A 21,034-nucleotide genomic window follows, 5' to 3' on the forward strand; every position below is an offset into this window, starting at 1 on the left:
ACTTGACCTCTTCAGCAGGGCAGCCCAGGTACTGGGATACGTATGGGGTCGTCACCCGCTCTGTGCAAAGCTAAAGTGTGTATTTTTGCCCTCAGACATGAGTTGTACCAAAAGCCACCTCCACCAGCCTGGGAATTCTGTCAGTGGAGACCACGTACAGTTCTTGCTTTTGCCCCACACCTTGTCCATGCGCTGCTCACTCACTGTCAAACAGAGAAATGAGCCTGATCTCTGAAAGAGGAAGACAATCTTTTTATCACTTCTGTGCCACAAGAGGGCAGCAAACTACGAACTCTCCACGCCTTCAGACGCCCAAAGGGAAGGTACTCTGGATCAGAGCAGCCTGCTTAGAAAATTTGGAACCAAAAGAACGTTCCTCCTCCTGACCTTCATTTTCATCCAAATTCTACAAATTATTTTAGAGCAGAATTGTCCAAAACACAAACACTGGCAAATGCCCCGAATAACCCATCCAGATCAACAATGGAAGCTCGCTCGGCCCTAGGCTCTGCCAGAGGCCAGATGATGTGGGATCCCAGTGAGCCAGCTCCAGCAGCCTGGCCCTGCCCCCACTTGCCCCTTCGAGGTAGGAAGACAGATAAATCATCAGGTAGCTACACCCACCAAAGTGATGGGATAATAAGGAGCACAAGATGGGCCCACAGCCAAGGGCAAGTGTCCCCTGCTGCAGTCAGGACTTGGCCCCACTACTGGGCTACAGAGAAGAGGCCTGGGTAAGGAATGGCCTTGACCTTGTAGCTGTTGCATAATCCACATTCTTCTCAAATAATACGCATCCTAGACTTCTTCCTCTCTAGCTTGAGGGATTATAAACTCTGAGAGCAAAGGAAGGTGGAGTGGGGAGCACATCAGTCCTCTCCAATGTCCTGTTGTCAGAGGTGATGGTGTGTGGGGAGGGCTGGGAAGGGACACTCATTCTTCCAGCCCCGCATCTGCTCCTCTGCAGTCCTCCCATCAGCCTTTATCTTTACACAAAACCATCACTGCATTTGGATTTTGTAGCTGTTTTTTATAATTATTTATTTTTAGGATTTTTTTTTTTTTTTTAGACAGTCTCAATCTGTCGCCAGGCTAGAGTGCAGTGGGTGCCATCTGAACTCACTGCAACCTCTGCCTCCTGGGTTCAAGCAATTCCCCTGCCTCAACCTCCCGAGTAGCTGGGACTGCAGGCACGCACCACCATATCCAGCTAAGTTTTGTATTTTCAGTAGACAGGATTTCACCGTGTCGGCCAGGATAGTCTTGATCTCTTGACCTCATAATCTGCCCACCTTGGCCCCCCAAAGTGGCCTCCCAAAGGGATTATGGGATTATAGGCATGAGCTACCGCTCCTGGCTTTTTTTTTTTTTTTTTGAGACAGTTTCTCTGTCGCTCAGGCTGGAGTGCAGTGGCATGATCTCAGCTCACTGCAACCTCCACATCCCAGATTCAAGCAATTCTCCTGCCTCAGCCTCCCGAGTAGCTGGGATTACAGGCGCACGCCACCATGCCTGGCTAATTTTTTTATATTTTTAGTAGAGACAGTGTTTCACCATATTGGACAGGCTGGTCTCGAACTCCTGATCTCAAGTGATCCGCTCACCTCGGCCTCCCAAAGTGCTGGGATCACAAGCATGAGCCACAGTGCCCAGCTTCGTAGCTGTTTCAAGCGAACAAGGAAGTGGCCCCATCAAGCTTGTCTGGCTAAGAAAAATGCAGATGTCCTCTTCCTTCTGCACAGGTGTAAGCCTGACCCAGAGAGGGATGGGGATGGGCAGAAGGATAGAGGCAGAACCAGGCCTAGGAATGGGGGTGGGAGTATGAGCCTGGAACACAGTGGGGGTTGGGGGAAGTGGTGCCCATTAGTGGCTGCATCCAGAGTGTAAATGCCATTAAACAGAAAAGCAGCCTTTCCACCTCACCCCACCCCACATCGACACCCCCACAAAGAACTGAGCCACAGCCAACCATAGCATGTCTCTTCTGAGAAGCTAAAATATGGAGGGGGAGGCATAGGGATTATTCTACCCTTTTGGAAGATAAGAAAATAAGGCTCAGAGAAGTTGGAGTTTCCCCAGGCCCTCATCCCTCTCAGGTTAAAGTGAAGTTTAATTCAGCCTCCCCTATTTCCAAATCCTCCGGCTCTCACCCCTGAGATGCTCCTCCTAGATCTAGGGGCAGCCCCAATAGGGCCCCAGGTGAAAAGCAGGAACGACCGGTCCACATGGACAACTCTAGCTTTCAAATTCTGGGTTTCTTACAAACCATTTAAATGAAGTTAGATTTTCAGTGAAAGAGGTAGGGGGCCAGCCATGGACTCTGCTGAGGGGAAACCGGCCTGGGGTAAGTTTTTTTCTTTTTTTAATCACTGATCATCTCCAGAGTTGACTTTTTTTGCTATGCACTTATCAGGACTTTCTGGATCATGTGCGGAACTCAGATAAGAAAGTTCTTATCCACAGCAGGGAGCCAAGGAGAAAAGAGGCTGGGTCTTCCTGTCCTGTCCCTGTAAGACTGAGGCTCCTCTCCTCAGTGGCCACCACCTCATGCCTGTCCCCTGCGGCCCCGGATTGTCACCTTGAAGGGTGGCAGTTTCTTATTAAACATTTTTAAGTTAAAAATAACTTTCTGCCTGCGCGCGGTGGCTCACGCCTGTAATCCCAGCACTTTGGGAGACCGAGGCAGACTGATCATGAGGTCAGGAGCTTGAGACCAGCCTAGCCAACATGGAGAAACCCCATTTCTACAAAAAACACAAAAATTAGACGGGCATGGTGCTGTGCACCTGCACTCCCAGCTACTCAGGAGGCTGAGGCAGGAGAATTGCTCGAACTTGGAAGCAGAGGTTGCAGTGAGCCGAGATGGCATCACTGTACTCCAGCCTGGGCAACAGAGCAAGACTCCGTCTCAAATGGTAATAATAATAATAACTTTCTTTTCTTTTTTTTTTTTTTTTTAAAGAGTAAAGAAGAGGAAGAAAGAGAAAGAGGAAGAGGGAGAGAGAATGGGGGTATTGCTTTGCTGCCCGGGCTAGAATGCAGTCTAAATATGGGTATGCCTATAATTGTCCTTAATAATGGAGACATGAAAGAAAATGAGGGAAGAGAGTAACAAACAAGGAGCCAACCAACATTTCGTTTAAACTTCTAAGTTGATATGATGTGGTACTGATAAGAGTGTATATTTTGTGTAAAGTGGAGAGTTCTATAAATGTTAATTACGTTTACTTGTTCCAGATCTGAGTTCAAGTCCTGGATATCGTTGTTAATTTTCTGTCTCATTGATCTGTCTAATATTATTGTTGAAGTCTCCCACTATTATTGTGTGGGAGTCTAAGTCTCTTTATAAGTCTTGTATGTCTGGGTATTCCTGTATTGGGTGCGTGTATATTTAGGACCTTTAACTCTTCTTGTTGTTGCATTAATTCTTTTATCGTTATATAATGTCCTTCTTTGCTTCTTTTGATCTTTGTTGCTTTAAATACTATTTTATCAGAGGCAAAAATTGTAACTTCTGCTTTTTATTTATTTATTTTTGCTCTCTGGTTGGTTGGTAAGTCTCTCTCCATCCTTTGTTTTGAGTCTTTGTGTATCCTTGAATGTGAGATGGGTCTGGATGCAGCATACAGTTTTAGTTTTTTGTCCAAATTGGCTGTCTTTGAATTGAGGAATTTAGTCAATTTAAATTTAGAATTGATAATGATATATGTGAGTTTAATACTGTCATTTAATATTAGCTGGCTATTTTGCCCATTAGTTGATGTAAATTCTTCATTATATTGATGTTTTTTACTTTTTGGTATTTTTTAGAAAGGCTGATACTGTTTGTTCCTTTCTATGTATAGTGGTTCTTTCAGAAGCTCTTGTAAAGCAGGCCTGGTGGTGATGAATTCTCTGAGTGCTTGCTTGTTCACAAAAAACTTTATTTTTCCTTCACTTATGAAGCTTAGTTTGGCTGGATGTAAAATTCTTGGTTGAAAGTTCTTTTCTTTAAGGATGTTGAATATTGGTCCCCACTCTCTTCTGGCTTGTAGGGTTTCTGCTGAGAGATCTACTGTGAGTCTGATAGGCTTCCCTTTGTGGGTAACCTGACCTTTCTCTCTGGCTGCCCTTAGTATTTTCTCCTTCATTTCAACCCTGGTGAATCTGACAATTATGTGCCTTGGAGTTGCTTTCTTGAGGAATATCTTTGTGGTGTTCTCTGTATTACCTGGAGTTGAATATTATCCTGCCTTACTAGGCTGGGAAAATTTTCCTGAATAATGTCCTGAAGCGTATTTTCCAGCTTGGATTCATTCTCTTCGTCACATTCAGGTACACCTATCAAGCGTAGATTAGGTCTTTTCACATAGTCCCATATTTCTTGGAGACTTTGCTCATTCCTTTTTATCCTTTTTTCTCTAATCTTGTCTTCTTGTTTTATTTCATTGAGTTGGTCTTCGACCTCTGATATCCTTTCTTCTGCTTGATCAGTTCGGCTGTTAAAACTTGTGCATACTTCACGTAGTTCTCGTATTGTGTTTTTCAGTTCCATCAATTCACTTATTTTCCTCTCTAAATTTTGTATTCTTGTTGACATTTCGTCAAACCTTTTTTCAAAGTTCTTAGTTTCTTTAGATTGTGTTAGCATAAGTTCTTTTAATTCACAGGAGTTTCTTATTATCCATGTTTTGAAGCCTGCTTCTGTAATTGGAACCCACTCGTTCTCCATCAAGCCTTGTTTTGTTGCTGATGAGGAACTGGGATCCCCTGCTGAGGGAGAGGCGTTCTGATCTTGGGCATTCTCAGCCTTTTTTGGCTGTTTTCTTCCCTTCGTTGTAGATTTATCCATCTGTGGTCTTTATAATTACCGTCTTTGTAATTGGGTTTCTGAGTGGACGTCCAACTTCTTGATTCTCAGCGCCGAAATCTGAGCAACCCACTGCGCCGACCAAATCGGTGGCGTTAAGATGGATGGTGCTTTTCTGACTCTGCACCAAGAACCGACGCTCCGAGGCGCCGGCAAAACCGCCTCGCCGGTCACAAGAGTCGCGCTGGCGACCCGTGGGGCTCCTCCGCTGGGAATCTCCTGGTGCGTGAGCAACAAGAATTCATGTGAAGGTGTGGCGTCCTCTCGTTCTTTGCGTTTTCAGTGGGAGCTACAATCCCGAGCTGCTAGTGATCAGCCATCTTGGATCTCTCTCCCCCAATAATAATAACTTTCTACTACAACAGGAGCAATATAAGAATTGTAGAAATTGGGGAAAAAATAAGAAAATTAAGAATAATAAATTTTTTTTTTTTTTTGAGATAGAGTCTCACTCTGTCACCAGAACTGGAGTGTGGTGGCACGATCTCAGCTCATTGCAACCTCCGCCTCCCGGGTTCAAGCGATTCTCCCGCCTGAGCCTCCTGAGTAGCTGGGACTACAGGCTCACCACCATGCCTGGCTGATTTTTGTATTTTTAGTAGAGATGGGGTTTCACCATGTTGGCCAGGATGGTCTCGATCTCTCGACCTCGTGATCTGCCTGCCTTGGCTTCCCAAAGTGCTGGGGTTACAGGCGTGAGCCACTGCGTTCAGCCAAGAATAATGAAAAATTTAAAACACATGTGAGAAAACATCAACAATAAAAAAGGGGAAATTTTTCTATCAGCTGATGAATATCTCTTAAGACCTTACTGTGTATTCTTCCAGATCTTTTTTTGAGTGTATGTATGCATAATTATTTTTTCAAAAGTGAGACCATACCGTGCATGCTATGTGTAAGCTTCTGTTAACATTCTCCACCTGTCCTTGCCAAGAAATGTTCACCTTACCTAATATTTGGTCAATAGTCAAATTTCCCCAGTTTTCTCAAAAATCGTCATTTTAGCAGAACTGTTCAAACCCCATGCCTCTCTTACTGGCACTGTTTGCTGGGTAGATAGGGCCCCAGGCCCTGCAGTGTCACACCTTCTGGTTGGTCCGGTTGCCCGCCCCCCCTCCCCCGAGAGTGAGGGGAGCACCTGGCTATACACGCCACAGGGCCACAGGCGCTGGGGGCAGGCTCATCATTTCAAACAGAAAACGTCAACACCCTGCAGCCACGCTGGCCTGTGGGCTGGGGAAGGTTTGGAAAGGGAAATACGGGTTGTGCCAAAGCACCAGGCCCCACCCAGAAGTTTGGCAAAGGGCGACTTGGAGTGAGAAGAGCAGGTGGGGAGCGAGTCCACCCTGTGCTGCCACCAGGAAAGCACCTGCCCCCGCCCTTCCTCAGCCGGCTCTTCCCAGGTCACTTCCCCTCATACAAAGAGTGTGTGCTCTCCCTTCCCAGCTCCCCTCACCTCTTTCCTACACAGCTCCCAGCTGGGGCTCCCCCAAGTGCTTGTGGGCCAAAGGGCCACTTTCAGGAGTGTTTACAAATCAGCCCAGTTGGAGGCCACTCATACCAAATCCAGGAATATTTACCTTGGGCTCAGGATCCCATGGTTCCCATCTTCCAGAAGCACATTCCCCGGGCTACCCAGTGAAGATTCCCAGGGGCTCGGACTCCCAAACTCTCCCAACATTCTATTCAGACACCAAGTATTTCATCTTTTTTAAAAGCAAGAAAGACCAAGGCCAGTTTCCTTCCTCCTCCCATGTGTTCCCCGCCCCTCTCCTGGGCCCACTCCGCCCCGGCCTCCTCGTTGGCTCACTGCAGGCCGCAGGCCTCCCTCGTGACCTAACCGTGGATCTGGCCTTTCTGTGTCAGGCCTCCCAATCTTCTGGGGCGTCTTTGTTATCTTATCTCTGGCTCTGGTGCAAATATCACACCCTGGATGCCTCATGACTAAAAACTCTCCACTTTCCCCAAGCCCTTTCCCTGTCTTCCTTAGAAATTCCAGCATATGGCCGGGTGCCATGACTCACACCTGTATTCTCAGCACTTTGAGAGGCCAAGGCCAGCGGATCACCTGAGGTTAGGAGTTCAAGACTAGCCTGGCCAACATGGTGAAACCTCGTGTCTACTAAAAATACAAAATTAGCTTGGCACGATGGCACATGCCTGTAGTTCCAGCTAGTCATGAGGCTGAGGCAGGAGAATTGCTTAAATCCAGGAGGTAGAGGTTGCAGTGAGCCTGGATCATGCCACTGCACTCCAGCCTGGGCAACAATAACAAAACTCTGTCTCAAAAAAAAAAAAAAAAAAATTCCTACATTATTGTTTACTGCTCTCAAGTAGAAAAGGTCAGAACTCACAGCAAGGCACCCTGCAGAGCTGAGAGTTCTCCCACACTCGCCTCCTCAGCATTCCCAGCCCAGAGTTCTCACTTGAATTCATGCAGAGAACAGGCAGCCAGTTCATGTGGGTGCACATCCTCTACTGTTGTTCTTCTGGGTCCCCCACCGGTGTATCAGCACCAGCTCCTTCAGATGGGAAGCCTCCATCATGCCAGCTCTACAGTGGCCTCCCTAGCAAGGGGCTTCATTTTTTTTTTTTTTTTTTTTTTGGAGGCAGAGTCTCACTCTGTCACCACACTGTAGTGCAATGTTACCATCTTGGTTCACTGCAACCTCCACCTCCCGGTTCAAGCGATTCTCCTGCCTCAGCCTCCCAACTAGCTGGGATTACAGGCACATGCCACCACACCCAGATAGATTTTGTAACTTTAGTAAAGATGGGGTTTCACCATGTTGGCCAGGGTGGTCTCGATCCCTTGACCTCATGATCCACCCACCCTGGCCCCCCAGAGTGCTGGGATTACAGGTGTGAGCCACTGCGACCTGCCAGGCTTTATTTTATTTGAGAGAAAGAGTACCAATATTGCTCCTGTCTCTTACCACCATGACTACAGCCCTCCTGCCCACTCCCCAACTCAGCCAGCCCCTGGCCAGGCTGTGCCTGCAGCCGGCTCAGACAGGGAAGGCAGGAGTGTCCTGCTGGTGTGAGCAAGATGTTCCAGGCACCTCTGAGACCCAGTAGACAGCACTGCCCTGACCTTCTTGGGGTCAGCTCCCAGGATGGGGTGCAGTTGGCCACTGGAGAGCTACCTGTGAGGGCTGACACAGCAGCATCAGGACCAGGCTGCAGGCCATTTGGCTGCCACCCTGGCCCTGCCAGGGTTCTGAGACCCCATACCACACACAACCTGGCTTTTGAGCCCATCTCAGCATCAAGACTTCCAGTGGGGGTCACTAGGGTGGCAACGGGGCCTGTGCTCAAGGATGAAGACCCAAGGATGAGGAAATCCCACCTCCTTCCATGAACTCTACACCCACGCCGGTCCATCACGGCCCCTCCCAGAAGCCCTATCCCACCCACCCACCAGAATGAAGTCACGAAGGAGGCTCTGGGGGTTCCCCCTGCTGCCTGGATCCAGTCTAAACCCCTTGGCTGCCTTTCAAGGCCCCATAGGCCAGCCCTTCTGGCTGCAGGTCAGGTGCCCCACTGCCCCCCAGGATATGAGGAGCTCCCAGGCCTTTGTACACCCAATTCCCTCTTCAGAAATGCCTTTCCGCCCTCAAAGGTGCTCACAGCGGGGACAATAGTAGCCTCTCTGAGTGGGTTGTTGTGAGGCTCAATTAACAACTGGAAAATTCTCAGAAGCGGGCCTGCCCCTTTTGTAAGCAAATGTCAGCTATTATTTTATTAACCACACCAACCAGAGGGAGCTCTTCCTTTTCTGAGCCCTGGCCCTCCTCGTGGTCACCAGCCAGGAGCTTCTGAAATGCGCCTCTGTTCCATGGACTCCAAGTTTGCTTTGACCATTTCGGACACGTGAACCAGCAGGGGCACAGCTGCTTGTGCAGAGCCCCACCCTCTATGCCATGAACACGAAAGAGAGGCCCGGCTTCATATTTTATGCTTTATTTATTTATTTATTTTTTAGAGACGAAGTTTCACCATGTTGGCCAGGCTGGTTTCCAACTCCTGACGTCAAGTGATCTGCCCGCCTCGGCCTCCCAAAGTGCTGGGATTACAGGCATGAGCCACCACGCCTGGCCTATATTCTATGCTTTATGAAACACGTTCGCACCTATTTCTATTTTGTGGATTAGCCAGGGCAGAAATCATCATTGCCATTTTCTAATCGGGGCCCCTGACACTCAGAGCCGTGGAGTGCCGTACCCGGGCCACACAGCCGGTGAGTGGCCAAGGCAGCCTTCAAGTCCAGCTCTGCTTTGATCCCAGGCCCAGGCCCTCTTTCTCAGCACCATGCTGGGTCACAACCAGTTAAGTGCGTCTCCCTCTTTCTGAAAAGCAGCTTAGATGCCAGAGGAATGAGAGACAGCCGCACAATGAAAACCAGACGCCCTGCCCCTCGTCTCTGGACCAGCTCCCAGGAAAGGGAGGACAGCTGGCTGATATGTGGCCTCTGCGGCCCGCCCTGCCCATGAGCTCAGCTCTGGCAGAAAGAGCTCCTCACTAGGGAAGGCCTGGTGAGCCCCTCAGCCTGGGAAAACCTCTCCACAGAGCCAGGGCCAGACCACAGGGCAGCCGAACGCCAGAGGTCAGAACAAGGAGTGCCCAAGGCTGACGGCATTGCCATTAACCCTCTGTACTTTCACAGTTCTGCAAACTAGGGGCTGTGCTGGCTTTTCAGACGAGAAAACCGAGGTTTGGAGAAATGTAATGTTCAGGCTAGCAAGTGGGGATGCCAGGGTGTGTATGTATCGTTACAGCTGCACCTTCAGGCCAGTGCTGGGAAGCTCATACTGGGGGGTTCAGGTGGCTCTCCCTGTAGCTGCCTTGAGGGCAGAGACCACCTCTGCCTTGCTCACAGCCATTCTCCGGCACCATGCCCTATAAATATCTGTGAAATGAAGGAACTAATCCCTAGGTGCATCCTTCACTTATCCCGAGGAAGGCGGGATTACAGGTGCTTCGACCCCGGTCGCAAAGGTGCCTGGTTGGGACAAGCCCACCCTGAAGCCTGGGAAACACAGGCAGCCTACACCACCCCTCCTAACCCCACAGCCTACAGGGCAACCCCATCCACGCCAGCCACTTCAGGGGGTTGGGGTCACCTTGCCCTCGCTCCCTCCCTTGCCTTTGAGGACAAGAGCTCAGTCACTGGTGAAGCTCCCAGGGCTGCAGGAAGAGAGAGGGCAGGGCTTCACGAGGAGAGCTGGGGTGGAAGGAGCAAATGTGGGGGTGGCGAGAAGCTGAGAACAGAACAGGGGGATACAGGAGGACACACCTGGGGGCCCTTAGTCACTGGCCGAGTGCATAAGGTGCTGCTGCCTTTAGGAAAGCCTGTGGGGCTGAGGGCAGAGCCAGGCTGTGCGGAGCAAGCGGAGGCTGTGGCAGGGCTCAGGCCTGTGTGGGTGCGATCCAAGTCCATGAGCCCAGGCAGAAGGATCATTCACATTCATTTAACAAACATAACAACAGCCATGGCCACAAAGCAGAAATCACAATGAAACCGAACTCCACCCAATCCCAACCCGCCAGCTGCTGGCCGGGAGAGCTCAGCACGCAGAGCTCAAAAAGACCCGGAATTGAATGGTGGCCCCGGCCGCCTGGCTTTGCCGGCCTCCCTCCTACCCCCCAACAAACCCCATTCTCCAGTCCCTGGTCGCTCTTCCTCCTCCCATGACCGTCGCCCTCACTGCCCCAGCCCTGCCTCCTTTGACCCCACTTTCATGCCTTTTGTAGTATCCCATGGACTCCCAAGTGAAACCCCAACACCTGGCCCTGCCCTGGGGTCCCAGGCTTGTGAGCGCTCAGCCTCGGTGCCACGTGCCCGCTTCTACCACCAAGCTGTACCCTCTTCCCTCTGCCCACAGCTCTTCCTCCCCGCTTCAGTCACTGACAAAGCTCACTCAGGGCCACCTTCTCTGACCCCCTCACCCGGTGATCCCTCCAACACCCCCTGAATCCATCCTTCCTGGAAACTGTCACCATTGCAATGAGCATCTGTCTCCCCCACTAGGCAGTGTCCCAGCACTAACACCAGGCATGGCACATACTAAGGCCTTCTTACGTGGAAGAACAGTGGACAGGCTGGGCCCGGTGGCTGTAATCCCAGCACTTCCGGCGGCGGAGGCAGGCAGATCATGAGGTCAGGAGATCCAGATCATCCTGGCCAACATGGTGAAACTCCATCTCTACTAAAACACAAAAAATTAGCTGTGCCTGTTGGTGGGCTCCCGTAGTCCCAGCTACTCAGGTGGCAGAGGCAGGAAAATCGCTTGAACTCTGGAGGCAGAGGTTGTGGTGAGCTGAGATTGTGTCACTGCACTCCAGCCTAGGCAACAAGAGCAAAACTCCACCTGAAAAAAAAAAAAAAAAGGATCGGGCACAGTGGCTCATGCCTGTAATCCCAGCACTTTGGGAGGTCAAGGCAGGTGGATCACGAGGTCAAGAGATCGAGACCATCCTGGCCCACATGGTGAAACCCCTGTCTCTACTAAAAAATACAAAAATTAGCTGGGTGTGGTGGCACGTGCCTGTAGTTCCAGCTACTCGGGAGGCTGAGGCAGGAGAATTACTTGAACCTTGGAGCCGAGATCACGCCACTGCACTCCAGCCTGGCGTCTGGCAACAAAGCGAGACTCTGTCAAAAACGGGGGGAAAAAAAGGAAAGAGAGAGAGAGGAAGAAAGGAAGGAAGGAAGGAAGGAAGGAAGGGAGGGAGGGAGGGCGGGAGGAGTGGACAGAGGCTCCTGGCCTCTCCCAGCTCTGACCTTGCTTCCTCCCATGAGGTCTATCCCAGCCCTCAGCAGACCGAGCCCAAAGACACTCCTCCAGGAAGCCTTCTGCACCCACTCAGAAGTGGCGTTTTTTCCCTCTGAGCAGTGCTTACGGGACTTCCCATGAACTGTGGTCAGATTTGTCTGTCTGTCTCCCCATTCAACTGTGAGACCCTTGAGGCAGAACCAAGCCCCTGGCCCGACCCACAGCAGTGTCCTCCCACGCCAGCCCCTCGGCAGCACCAGCCCACGCCCTCTGGGGAGCTTTGATTCCTCCCATCACTTAACAAGTTCTGACAGCCCCTCTGACGTGGAGGCTGATGGCCTCCGTCAGCCCCAATATACAGATAAGACCTCTGAGGCTTAGAGAAGAAAAGCGGGAAGTTCGGCACCCTTCCACATGTCCACATTCTCGGCGCTGTGTAGACTCGGGGACAGAGTCCCAGAAGTGCCCACCTTAGGGCCTGAATTTTTCACGTGAAGGTCCCACCCTGCGGAGGAAAGAAACAGAGACAAAAGGACTTCGTGACTTTAATCCAAGTCCACGGACTCCAGGATCTGGTCTACCAGATTCTCCGGGCTGGAGCCGAGCAGGGAGATAAGGGTGGGATTCAGGCCCTGCTCAGGGGGGTGGGGCTGGGTTGTGGGGTACAGTCTGCTGGGGCAGGGCCCTGAGTGGGGCACCAGAGAGGACCTGAAGGCTCTAATGGGACCCTGGCCGGGCGAGAGACCCTGTCTCTTTAAAAAAAAAAAAAAAAAAAAAAAAAAGATTGGGAGGCCGAGGTGGGCAGATCACAAAGTCAGGAGATCAAAGCCATCCTGGCTAACATGGTGAAACTCCGTCTCTATCAAAAATACAAAAAATTAGCGGGGCATCGTGGTAGGCACCTGTAATCCCAGGTACTTGGGAGGCTGAGACAGGAGAATTGCTTGAACCCAGGAGGCAGAGGTGGCAGTGAGCCAAGATTGTGCCACTGCATTCCAGCCTGAGCAACAAAGAGCGAAATTACATCTCAAAAAAAAAAAAAAAAAAAAGAGGCCAGGCACAGTGGCTTTACACCTGTAATCCCAGCACTTTGGGAGGCCAAGGTGGGCAGCTCACAAGGTCAGGAGATCTAGACCATCCTGGCTAACACAGTGAAAACCTGTCTCTACTAAAAATACAAAAATTAGCTGGGCGTGCTGGCAGGCACCTGTAGTCCCAGCTACCGGGGAGGCTGAGGCAGGAGAACAGCTTGAACCTGGGAGGTGGAGGTTGCAATGAGCCAAACTCGTGCCACTGCACTCCAGCCTGGCAACAGAGCAAGACTCTGTCAAAGAAAGAAAGAAAGACAGAAAGAGAGAGAGAGAAAGAGGGAGGGAGGGAGGAAACGAAGGGGACTAAATGGAAGGAGCTTCAGGTCGGGGGAAGAAGGATCAGAATTAAATTCCATTTCACCCAGCAACAGTTGTTGAGACTCAGGGTATACCAAGATTCCATGACCAGCAAGGAGGACTCAGCCTCAAGATGAGGACACTTGATGGAGGCAGCCAGCAGGGACCGGGCTGCAAGCAAGGGGAGAAACAAGGTGGGGCTGGAGGATGATGGACTCAGCAGGGTGGGTGTAGACAGTGGGTTTGGGTGTAGACAGGGGACTTGGGCAACTTGGAGACATCTTTAAAATGGAGACAGGAGCAGTGCCTACCTCCGAGGATCATAGCAAAGGTTAAATGAGATACTGCATTTAGCATGGGGCCTGGAAGAACGGAGGTGTTGTTATCGCTGTTGTTGTCAGGGTGGGACGCTGAGTATTTAGTAAACGCCACACACGGCTCTGAGCCCTGGATACATCCTCCCCACTGATGTTCCCAGAACACCCAGAAGTGCGGTTGGAGGGTGAAAGGTTCAGAGCCCATCATCCATTCAGTAAATATTTCATAAGCACCTACTGAGTAGCTGGGGCCTGGAGAATCGAAGGTGAGCATGCAGCTTACATTCCAGAGGGAGTGACAGATAATACACAAGGAAACACATAAGCAAAATCATTTCAGACGGTGACCAAGGCGATGAAGGGAAGAAAGCCAGACCCCAAGATCCCGAGGCGTGGGAGAGGGTGACCCTCAGTGATCAGAGAAGACTCAGCTATGATGAGAAGAAAGTGCAATCAGGAAACAACCTGGAGGAGGGGGTGCAGGCAACAGGAGTGAAAACCGGAGCTGTTGCAAGGTGTTCCATGCACGCTGGAGGTAGAGGCCAGTGTGGCCACAGGGTGCTAGAGGGGTACCGTGACAGTGACACAAGATGAGGCTGAAGAGACAGGTGGGAACAGGTCACATGAGGTCTGGAGTTTTATTCTAAGTGTTATGGGGAGCCAAGAAGAGTTTACACAAAGAAGTGGCATGACCTGATTTACTTTTTTTTTTTCTTGAGGTGAAGTCTCACTCTGTCGCCCAGGTTGGAGTACAGTGGTGCCATCTCTGCTCACTGCAACCTCCACCTCCCAGGTTCAAGCGATTCTCCTACCTCAGCCTCCTGAGTAGCTGGGATTATGGGCACCTGCCACCACACCCAGCTAATTTTTTTGTATTTTTAGTAGAGTCGGGGTTTCACCATGTTGGTCAGGATGGTCTCGATCTCTTGACCTTGTGATCTGCCCTCCTCGGCCTCCCAAAGTGCTGGGATTACAGGGGCAAGCCACCGTATCCCACCCTGATTTACATTTTTAAAAGATCACTGTGAGCCGGACGCGGTGGCTCATGCCTGTAATCCTAGCACTTTGGGAGGCCAAGGTAGGTGGATCACCTGAGGTCAGGAGTTCAAGGCCAGCCTGGCCATCATGGTCAAACCCCACCTTTAAAAAAAAAAAAAATGATCGGCTGGGCACGGTGGCTCACGCCTGTAATCCCAGCACTTTGGGAGGCCGAGGCGGGTGGATCACGAGGTCAAGATATCGAAACCATCCTGCTCAACATGGTGAAACCCCATCTCTACTAAAAATACAAAAAATTAGCTGGGCATGGTGGCGCGTGCCTGTAATCCCAGCTACTCAGGAGGCTGAGGCAGGAGAATTGCCTGAACCCAGGAGGCGGAGGTTGCGGTGAGCCGAGATCACGCCATTGCACTCCAGCCTGGGTAACAAGAGCAAAACTCTGCCTCAAAAAAAAAAAAAAAAAAAAAAAAGATCACTGTGAGGAGAACAGACTTCATGGGGGCACTGTGGATGGCAACCTTGACCTCAGACATGAATCCCTTGCTGAGCCAGAGGTAGCCCCTCACCCAGGCCCTGCCCCCTGCCAGGCCCCTGGGGAACAGGTTGCTTACACCTGTCCCCTGCCTGACCAGGGCGTCTCCATTTCCATCCTCTGGGGCTGGGGGATGCGTATTCTCCAGCTATCATATTTTCTGGTATTACGAATCCACCCAGGAAAGACCCACAAGTGATTTTAGAGGAAAGCTAATAGCGGCCAGCAGTGCTTGTTTTTCAGCTTTTATAAGCCCCACAGCTGCATCAAGTTCAGAGCATAAGTGCATTGAACTGTGTTTGCTGCTAAGATGTTGCGCGCATTTACAGCTGAGCAATAAACCGCCGGGACAGAGCGACGCTCTGCAGCTCAGAACAGCAGGAAGACTCCTAGACTGAGTACCCCAGGACCTGGAACCAGTCCCTAACTCTCTATGCAACCTCCGATCAATTATAGCTCCCCTCTAGGCCTGAGATATCTTCTCCAGAGCAGAGGATGGAGTGAGTAGCTCTTCCCTACCTCCCTTCCACTTCCTTCCAGGGCGGAGACTAGAGTCTAGAATTCCCAGGAGTTCAGATCTGGGGCAAGGCAGAGGCAGCTGCTGAGACTATCCAAGCCATCCTCTTGCACTGGGAAATTTTTGAAACATTAACCCATATTGTCTTTTCTCTTATGTTCCTGTCTTCTCTTAGTGCTTCCCCTGATTTTGGAGGCCAAGGCAGCCCCAGGGAAAGGCTGTGATAGAGGAATGGGGAGTCTTTTCGTGGCTGTACAGTTGAAAAGCCCAGGCCTTTGGAGGAATGGAAAGGCCTGCGGGTGCTGGTTTTGTGTAAGAGCCAGGTTTCTGGAGCCCCCACCACACCTCCAGACAAGAAAAGGATTCCCAGGGCAGCCAGGAGGTAAAGAGCAAGAGTTACTGAATGTTGCTCCCTGCTGATACCAGTGACTGGCTATAAAAGGCTTTAAAAACAATGATAAGTCCGGGATGGTGGCTCATGCCTATAATCCTAACACTTGGGGAAGCTGAGGTGGGCGGATCACCTGAAGCCACGAATTCAAGACCAGCCTGGCCAACATGATGAAACTCCACCTCTACTAAAAATGCAAAAATTCACTGGATGTGATGGCATTCGCCTATAATCTCAGCTGCTAGGGAGGCTGAGACAGGAGAATCACTTGAACCCAGGAAGAGTGGTTGTACAAGATCGTGTCACCACACTCCAGCCTGGGTTTCAGAACAAGACTCCGTCTTAAAAAAAAAAACGATGATAAATAAGACTCACTACATGTTGGTCTCCTTTTTATTAACACCACGCACCAGCAATTCTAAACAATGTCCGTGACAAAACACTGCTACCTGAAAAATTTCCCTAAGTTCTGAGTCATTTGCTGCAGTTACTGTTTGTTAAGTTTTAATAACACATATGCAGCCAAGCACAGTGGTCACTTGAGGTCAGCGGTTCAAGACCAGCCTGACCAACATGGGAAAACCCCGTCTCTACTAAAATTACAAAAATTAGCTGGGTAGAGTGGCTCATACCTGTAATCCCAGCACTTTGGGAGGCTGAAACAGAATTGCTGAGCCCAGGAGTTTGAGACTAGCCTGGGTACCATGGTAAAACCCTGTCTCTATCAAAATTTTTTAAAAACCACACATGGTGGCACACACCCATAGTGGCACACACCCTGGGGAGGCTGAGGCAGGAGACTTGCTTGAACCCAGGAGGCGGAGGTTGCAGTGAGCCGAGATCCTGCCGTTGCATTCCAGCTTGGGTGACAAGAGCGAAACTCCATCTCAAAAAAAAAAAGAAAAACTGAAAATGATGACTGTCTGCATTTCTTTTATGGCCTTTATTCTTACTCATTTCATTTCACCATTATTACTGAGAATGGTGGTTTTTTGTTTGTTTGTTTGTTTGTTTGAAACTTTTTTTTTTTAAATTTTTGAGATGGAGTTTCACCTTGTTGCCCAGGCTGGAGTGCAGTGGCCCAATTTCGGCTTACCTCAACCTCCGCCTCCCAGGTTCAAGCGATTCTCCTGCCTCATCCTTCTGAATAGCTGGTATTGCAGGCGTGCACCACCATACCCGGCTAATGTTTTGTATTTTTAGTAGAGATCAGGTTTCTCCATGTTGGTCAGGCTGGTCTCAAACACCCGACCTCAAATGATCTGCCCGCCCCAGCCTCCCAAAGTGCTGATATAACAGGCGTAAGCCACCATGCCTGGCAATAATCCTGGTTTTCTAGAGTAAGGGACTATTAAAAAATGATCCTCCCCAGTTGTCCAGCTCTCCAGGTAAGCTACTAGAGAATCCTTAGTGAGGTGGCAGAGTCCCCGAGTGGGTTTGAAGAGTCTGAGAAAAGAGAGAAGAGCCCTCCAAGAACAGGCTGGGCACAGTGGCTCAGCCTGCAATCCCAGCACTTTGGGAGGCTGAGGTGGGCAGATCACCTGAGGTCAAGAGTTAAGACCATCCTGGCCAACATGGTGAGACCCTGTCTCTACTAAAAATACAAAAATTAGCTGGGCATGGTGGTGGGCACCTGTAATACCAGTTACTCAGGAGGCTGAAGCAGGAGAATCCCTTGAACCAGAGAGGCGGAGGTTGTGGTGAGCCAAGATCATGCCATTGCACTCCAGCCTGGGCAACAAGAGCAAAACTCCGTCTCAAAAAAATAAAAAATAAAATAAAACTATTTATATTGTTATGAAAATAAAAAGAAACACAGGGATAAAGGGAAGTTCTGTTTCATTTTGTGAACACCTGCATTTGAGACCCTAAATCACCCTGTACACCCTTATGAACCAAAATGACAAGGTGCCCAGATAAAACAGCATCAGGCCATTGGCCGAGGGAGCAGACCAGGGGCTTGCCAGGCTCCCCTGGGCAGAGCCTCCCCAGGCCACAAACCACTCAGGACTAAAGGAGCCCCTGGTTGCCTTCTCTACCCCTCTCTGGGTGCACAGGGCAACTGCAGCCCCGAAAAGCTCCCTCAGCATTCAGCAGCCGAGCCCACCCTGATCCGAGTCTACTGACCACACCAGCTCCGCTCCATACAGCCTACGCTTAGGGCACTGGCCACGGTGGCGGCAGATGGGCCTCGGCCGTGACCTGCCAAATCTACAAGTGGGAACAGGCTCAGGGCAGGGAAAGAGGAAGAGGGCAGCCAGGCACAGAGGGCAGGACCTGGGTGACTCACCCACAGAACAAAGAATGTGCAGAAGTAAGCGAGAAAGTGAGCTGGCGTCCTGGCCAAGGTCACCCAGCGAGCAATCGTGTCATTCTGCTGTCAGCCCGAAATCTGCTGCCCAAATCCCTAGCATCGGCCTGTGAAATGGAGGAGAGCCAGTTTCCGTCCTGCAGGACAGGGACTTCTGTCCTGCTTCACTGTCCCCACCCCTCAGAGGGAGCTCATCCCAGAGCAAAGAGCTCGCCGGTTCTGCCGGTGGCCTTGGGAAGGCACATTCCTGCTCCGTCTATGACTTGCAGTTTAAGGAGCACGAGAAAGTGCCCAGATCCCCAACAGGTCCCAGCCTGCCCCTGCCCTCCCTGAAACCCTGGGCTCCATCTGCAGAAACAGGGAAAACCAGGTCCCTCTGTGCCAGGGCACAACTCACCGCTGGTTGTGGTGGGGGGTGCCCAGAGGATGCCACTTCGCAGCCCAGAAGGACACCCATATGCTGGGCAGACGCAAACAACTCTCCAGATTCTCAATATGCTGCTCACATCCTAGTTTGTGGGCAGAGTGACAAACTGGGAAAGGGACCAAGATCCCTGTGGAAAATCGGAACCGTTGACAGCCACACTCCCCCACCTCTCACACCTTCCCACTCCTGCTTCCCAGCCCTGGAGTATTACCACCAACAGCCACTCTGGAGTGGGAGCTGAAGGGCTTCCAGGCTCAGGAGAGTCATTTCAAATGAAGAGTGATCGCTCCTCTAAATCCAGGCACCTCTCCCACAGAAAGTCCCCAGGGTGGGAAGAGGAACACAAGTTGCTGTGTGGTTTGTAACGGCAGAAAAACTAGGGGGAAAAATGCAAACATCCATCAATAAGGCACTGGAAAATTAAATTATATTACATCCCTGCAAAGACGATATTACATCCCTGCAAAGGGATATCCCACAGCATGAAAATTATCAAAGGTGGCTGGGCGCAGTGGCTCACATCTGTAACCCCAGCACTTTGGGAGGCTGAGGCAGGTGGATCACCTGAGATCAGGAGTTCAAGACACACATAGTGAAATCCTGTCTCTACTAAAAACACAAAAAAGTAGTCGGGCATGGCGGCACGTGCCTGTAGTCCCAGCTACTTGGAAGGCTGAGGCAGGGGAATTGCTCGAACCCAGGGAGGTGGAGGTTGCAGAGAGCCAAGATCCTGCCTACACTGAAGCCTGGGTGACCAGACTGAAACTCCATCTCAAAAAAAAAAAAAAAAAAAGGGGCCAGGTACAGTGGCTCATACCTGTAATCCCAGCACTTTGGGAGGCCAAAACAGGCAGATCACCTGAAGTCAGGAGTTCAAGCCTAGCCTGACCAACATGGAGAAACCGCATCTCCTGGGCGTGGTGGCGCATGCCTGTAATTCCAGCTACTTGGGAGGCTAAGGCAGGAGAACTGCTTGAACCCAGGAGGTGGAGATTGCGGTGAGCCGAGATCATGTCATTGCACTCCAGCCTGGGCAACAAGAGCAAAACTCCATCTCAAAAAAAGGAAGAAAAAAGAAAAAGAAAATTAGTCAGCTGTGGTGGCACGCACCTGCAGTCCCAGCTACCCAGGAGGTGGAGGCAGGAGGATCCTTTGAGCCCAGAAGTTTGAGGCTGCAGTGAGCCGTGATTATGCCACTGCACTCCAGCCTAGATGGCAGAATGAGATCCTGTCTCAAAAAATAATAATATTAGGCCAGGTGAAGTGGCTCACCCCTATAATCCCAGCACTTTGGGAGGCCAAGGCAGGTGGATCACTTGAGGTCAGGAGTTCAAGACCAGCCTGGCCAACATGGCAAAACCCCATCTCTACTAAACATATAAAAAATTAGCCAGGCGTGATGGCGAATGCCTGTAGTCCCAGCTACTCAGGAGACTGAGGCACAAAAATCGCTTGAACCCAGGAAGCAGAGATTGCAGTAAGCCCAGATCATGCCACTACACTCCAGCCTGGGCAACAGAACGAGACTCTGCCTCAAAAAATAATAATTTTGACCCTAAAAACAGATTATGTATTTGGTTCACATAATTTAAACTTTATTACATTTGCATACAACTATATAATAGTTGAACTAAAATGCAGCTTACTAGTTGAAATTATGTTGTCAATATCCATTAATTACAATTTCGAGATTTTCTTTTTGTATTTTGGAGGCAGCAGATACATGACCATTTCTGAGGCCCTCTAAAGGCTCACAGGCCCTCGGCGTGTGGCTGGTGGACAGAAAGGATGGAATGTCCAGAGGTTGCCAGGCTCTTCCTGGAGGTCCCTGGGTCAATCAAAGCAGGGGTCAGCCCCAGGAGCCACCAAGACAGAAGAGAATGAATCAAACCCATAAGGAAAAGTCTGCTCTGCTAAGAGTGATTTCCTGAGCACTAGAAGAGCCGGTTGCTCAGGGAGGAGGGAGGAGGCTGACCTCTACGGCTTGCCCCGGGAGCTGACCCAAGCCCGTTACCCGACTAGTCTTCCCCCAGCAGCCCAGCTGGATGGATAGGCTCAGAACAGCCAGCCCAGGCCACCAACCTGTTTTCTGGGCCACGCTGGGACTTGCAGCCAGCCAGCTGCCAGCACACTGCACCCCAGCTTCCTGCTCATTAGAATACACCAAGCACTGAACCCAGGGACGAGCATCTGGCCTCAACCAGTGGCTTCTGGCAGTATGGGCTGGGGCTGCTGCTGGCCCACTCCCTCCCACCTGCCATTGTCACCAGACCTCTAGATGGGGACATGGGCAGGACTCCTCAAGGAGCACTGAAGATAGCTCAACAACCTGGCACCCACATGTGCACCCATGATACCCTGTACATGGGGGAGGGGCCAGCAGATCTAGGGTCTTGTAGTCCAAACACCCAGGAGAGGCTTCCAGGCCCCTTGGCACCCTCCCACCCTCTGGCTCTGGTGAGGCTCTTTCCCCTGCTCCATTCTCAAAGGCCAGAGCCAGGCACAAGGTGCTCACGTCATCCCAGCT

The 21,034-nt window shown here is 50.7% G+C and overlaps 1 long non-coding RNA gene across 1 annotated transcript; it reads right to left on the bottom strand.

Annotated features, from left to right (window-relative positions):
* Positions 1–8,815: 8,815 nt before the first annotated feature.
* LOC141584897 (uncharacterized) lies at positions 8,816–18,656 on the bottom strand. The gene is made up of 3 exons (XR_012518180.1): positions 18,478–18,656; positions 18,060–18,187; positions 8,816–12,130 (listed from the first exon to the last, which is right to left on the bottom strand). It is a non-coding gene; the product is annotated as an uncharacterized LOC141584897 (long non-coding RNA).
* Between the last annotated feature and the right edge of the window lie 2,378 nt (positions 18,657–21,034).

The sequence above is a fragment of the Saimiri boliviensis genome, chromosome 6 (genome assembly GCF_048565385.1).
Source record: "Saimiri boliviensis isolate mSaiBol1 chromosome 6, mSaiBol1.pri, whole genome shotgun sequence".
Classification (NCBI taxonomy): domain Eukaryota; kingdom Metazoa; phylum Chordata; class Mammalia; order Primates; family Cebidae; genus Saimiri; species Saimiri boliviensis.